Source organism: Rutidosis leptorrhynchoides, chromosome 5, assembly GCF_046630445.1.
Source record: "Rutidosis leptorrhynchoides isolate AG116_Rl617_1_P2 chromosome 5, CSIRO_AGI_Rlap_v1, whole genome shotgun sequence".
Classification (NCBI taxonomy): domain Eukaryota; kingdom Viridiplantae; phylum Streptophyta; class Magnoliopsida; order Asterales; family Asteraceae; genus Rutidosis; species Rutidosis leptorrhynchoides.
Genome location: NC_092337.1, coordinates 453,998,079 through 454,003,824, shown reverse-complemented (window position 1 = coordinate 454,003,824; position 5,746 = coordinate 453,998,079).

Sequence of the window (5,746 nt, the reverse complement as noted above, 5' to 3'; positions counted from 1 at the left end):
ATTATTGGGAAAGTAGGAAGTATAGTTGATAATTTGCTTAATCAGATTTGAAGAATGTAACATATTAATTGTGAATATATATATCTCTCTCTCGGGTAATACCCGTTTAAAAAAAAAAATTTCACAATTAATATTTTGTACAAAAGAATTTTATTACAGTCTTTATGAAAATATATATATATATATATATATTCTCTTCAGATGTAATATAGATTTTAATGAGTTAATACTAAATTAAACTCATTCGATTCACGGTTGGAACTAGAATTGAATAATCCCTTGAAGGCTTTAAATATTACATAAGTATTTCTTCAATAATATTAAAATTATGAATCAATACTTCGTTATTTGTTGAGGCGTGATGTTGGTTTTCGTTAAATTCTTGTGAACTTCGCAAAATACGAATGATGTTATCTGAAAAGTTTCGGGTACATTGATGATGAAAGTGTAAAATCAAATATATACTTGATTTATTATGAATCGGAATTTGTTGAATTGAGACAGAGATTGTAGTTAATGATATTTAAGTTGCGGGTGAAGGACGTACATTATTGCATATTTGTAATATGAATTAACCGAGTAGTTAAGATTCACACATAATAGCTTAGCACGGAAAGATTTATTTTTTTTATTTCAAAATATATATATATAAAATATACATATAATTTCTTGAGAGGGAATGAGTTAATTCTTCATAACTCATTAATACAATATACGCGTCATTGATTCGTAATGATGTCCACAGTGATTCTTGAACTGACGGAGTTTGTGATGTTATAGGTGTTGTTGATTCTGATGCTGACTATACTGACGATGCTGGTGACGCTGACGGTACTGTTGATGCTGTTGGTAAAACAAGTTTAGCTTGCTAACTACACACCATTTTTGTCAGGTTTTCTACTCTTCCTTCTATCATTTTGGTTTGCTTAACTGATTTATGGTTAGGGCCAGATTAGATAATCTCTAAGACTTTAGAGATTACATAATCGCCGCGGAATGTTTCTCCAATGAAGTTATGAATTAATATTTCGTCAGTTATTGTTGTTGGTACTCCTTGGTATCTATGGTGCGTATGACGTTGATGCTCGTGGGACAGATTGTGAAGTTGAGGTTTACGATGCGGTTGTGGTTGGAGGTGGTAATGGTACTGTTGGCGTTGATGATGGTGGTACTGGTTATGCTGCTGGTGTTTGTAATCTCTGCACCATATTCTCCAAAGCCACTACCCGAGCGCGCTCGTTGACTTCTTCTATTACACCGGGGTGATTGTCGGTTCGAACGAGCGGATAAATAAAATCTAAAATTTGATGTAATATATAATCGTGACGAGATACTCTGGAAATGAGAGAGAAAATGGTGTTTCGGACGGGTTCTCCGGTATGTGCTTCAGGTTCTTCGTCAAGAGGGCAATGTGGTGGATGGAAAGGATCGCCTTCTTCTTGTCTCCAATGATTGAGGAGGCTACGAACCTATCCCCAATTCATCCAGAATAAGTGATGACTGATTGGTTGATCCATTCCGATCACACTGCTTTCGGAGCTTGAGTGAGATTCCATTTCGGAATTCGAGTGACTTGAACTAACGACGAATTCCATTTCGTACGATTGAATAAAGAATTTTTTCGATATGAAATGATCTTACGGCTATCGGATGGTATTCTAATTACATAGAATATCTATATATATAGAGCAAAAGATTTCGTAAATTACAGAGGAATTTACGGGATATGTCAGACAAAGTTTAAAGTAACAGATACGATAAGATATGATTTAGCAGATACGCTAAGATATGAATTTTATCTATACACTACTCGTGCAATTAATGTAGCAAGGCGTGCCTAGACTAAAAATGATAAGCAAGTAATTTCCTAAGGATGATAAGCAGATGATTTCCGACTAGAAATGATAAGCAAAACTTTTGACATGCAGACACGGTCGAAGTCCAGACTCACTAATGCATCCTAACGACTTATCAGTTAGACACACTAATGCAGACCTGGTTCGCTAAGACCACTGCTCTGATACCAACTGAAAGGACCCGTTCATATACATTAAAAACGATTCACAATAGTTGATTACATCGCGAGGTATTTGACCTCTATATAATACATTTTACAAACATTGCATTCGTTTTTAAAAGACAAACTTTCTTTACATCGAAAATTGACAGGCATGCATACCATTTCATAATATTCATTATCCGACTATAAATTGATTTAATAATAATCTTTGATAAACTCAATGACTCGAATGCAACGTTCTTCGAAATATGCCATGAAAGACTCCAAGTAATATCTTGAAAATGAGCAAACGAACAGCGAAAGATTTCTTTCAATCCTGAGAATAAACATGCTTTAAAGTGTCAACCAAAAAGGTTGGTGAGTTCAGTAGTTTATCATAATCAATCATTTCCATCATTTTAATAGACCACAAGAATTTCATTTCCAGTTCTCATAAATATACGTCCCATGCATAGAGACAAAAATCATTCATATGGTGAACACCTGGTAACCGACATTAACAAGATGCATATAAGAATATCTCCTATCATTCCGGGAAATCCTTCTGACATGATAAAACAACATCGAAGTACTAAAGCATCCGGTACTTTGGATGGGGTTCGTTAGGCCCAATAGATCTATCTTTAGGATTCGCGTCAATTAGTAGATCGGTTTACTAATTCTTAGGTTACCAAGCAAAAGGGGCATATTCGGCTTCGATCATTCACCCATATAATGTAGTTTCAATTACTTGTGTCTATTTCGTAAAACATTTATAAAAAATTGTGCATGTATTCTCAGCCCAAAAATATAAAGGGTAAAAAGGAAAATGAAACTCACCATTCTGTATTTCGTAGTAAAAATACATATAACGTCATTGAACAAGTGCAAGGTTGGTCTCGGATTCACGAACCTAAATTAATTATATATATATTTATATGTTGGTCAATATTTGTCTAACAAATTAGGTCAAGTCATAGTGTACCACAATCCTAATGCTCGAGTCTAGTATGCAAAAGTCGACAAAAGTCAATTTGACTTAAAATGATTTCCAAAATTTATACATGATTATTATATAGTTTAAATATCGTCGTTTTATATTTTAAATATTTTTAAAAGATTTAATAAAGTAAATAATATAATTCATTTATTAATAAATAAAACTTTATATAAAAAAATATATTTTTATATATCTTAAGTAATAAAATTTATAAAGTTCATAAAAATATTATGATAAATCTTATTAAAGTAATTATATTATTTGTATTACATATTTATTTGATAAAATAACATTGATGATAATAATAAGTAAAAGTTGTATTATTTTGTAATAATAATAATTATTATTCTATTAATAAAAATATCAATATTTATATTTACTCAAATTAATATTATGATAAAATGATAATTCTAATTATAATAACTTTAATATTTACGATACTTTTTAATATTAACTTTAAAATAATAATTTTATTTAAAATGATAATAATAATGATATTTTATAATAACAATGACATTTCATTTAAAATGATAATTTTTGTTAAAATGATAGTTTCAATACTATCGATACATTTAATAATAGTAATGATAAAAATACTAAGAACGATAGTTTTATCTAAATCAATATCTTACAATATTTTAATTTCATCATGATACTCATACTCATTATTTCCTAATCGTTTCGTTTAATAGCTTTTAATCGTCTTTTATATCGTGTTCATAATAATGATAATAATAGTAATCAAAATAATTAGGTGTTACTAATATTAGTTTTAATTACAATAATACTAATAATGATAATTACTATAACATTATTAACGATAATACTAATAATTATTTTAATGATAATATAATAATAATAATAACAATAACAATAACCATTTTTAAATAATGATGTATATATATTAATAATGATAATAATAATAATGACAATAATGATAATAATAATAATAATTATAATAATAATAATAATAATAATTAGATAATAATAATAATAATACTAATTATAACTTTAACGATAATAACGATAGTAATAATAATAAAAATAACAATTTTTAATGATAAATCCTTTTATTGATAAAGATAATAATATTAAGATAAAACTAGAATGACAATAATAACGACTATAATAATAATCATTTTTAATAATAATACAAAAATTCGATTGACTATAACTTCAAATCCGTTCATCGAAACCATTCGATATCTAAAGGAAAAGTTCTTAATTTTTCGCTAGCTTTCCAACGACATGCATATCTTATACCTTATCTCAACCACATATGTAACTAATTCAGGATTCAACATAACCTAACTAAAGGCAATATCAAAAGTACAAGCATGCATAATCCTAAATATTCGAGCACTAGTCAGGGATACACTAATAGTATATAAAAGTTAAGTTATGAGTGCTCACGTATCAATATTGAGATTCAATATTGCAAGAAAGTACGTAGACGCAACGGAGATGATAAACACTAGTTTGACTCACGAGCAAAACCCCCAAACCATTCCCATAACCTCCAAAGCTATAACCCATAATTTCCTTAGCTCTATCCTGCTCATAAAACCCATTTGAAATAGCTCGCTCATAACTTCATCGTAGTATTTTATGTATAATAATACTAATAATAATACTAATACTAATAATAATACGATTAATAATAATATTAATCTTAATAATAATAATAATAATAATAATAATAATATAAATAAAATAAATATATACTACGGAGTAATAATATAGATAGAGAGATTGAATTGATGAAATGAACCGCACATTAGCTCGAGCTTTATAGCCCCTGAGTGGTGACCCACAGCTCTGCGAGTGCGAAGCATATTAGGGTAAAAGCTCCGCGTGTGCGGAGGTACTGTTTCCAGCTCATTCACAAACAAAACGTGGGCTGCCGACGGTTTTAATATATATTAATATATAATATATTTAATTTATATAATTAATTAAATATTATATTATATTTACATGCATAGTTAACCTCTAAATTTAGTTCCGACGACTCGTACTTTGTCACTCGACTTATGTCCTGGTTCCGGTTTCTCGAACGACATTTCGTACACTAAGAAAACTAGTATTTTACGTTTCGTGATGTGTACCTTTATTTATGACAAGACTCAAATCAATGAAAAATAATCCAACTCAATGTGTAATTTATTCATTTGAGTGTTTTGGTCGTTTGCTTCTTTAAATCAAAGTCTCGTTGTTTACTAAAATACGTTTAATAATATCGAAACGTTTTATATTTAATTTATACATTAACGCGTTTGTAATATATATATATATATATATATATATATATATATATATATATATATATATATATATATATATATATATATATATATATATATATATATATATATTCTTACTTAAGAATATAATTTTGTATATCTTATATATAATTGAAATATCTATCTAATAATATAACGTTTAGTTTTTCAAAACTAATTATTTTTCAAAGTTCATTTCAAAATCGTTTAAGTAATAGAATGTATTATATCGTAACACGTTTACGTTATCAATATATATATATATATATATATATATATATATATATATATATATATATATATATATATATATATATATATATATATATATATATATATATATATATATATATATATATATATATATGTAATTTATAATACAAAGCCTTAATTAGTTCCTTAAAACCTATGAACAATTTATCTTATAAGACGTTTCACTAATAAAGTTCTTTAAAAATTGTTTTT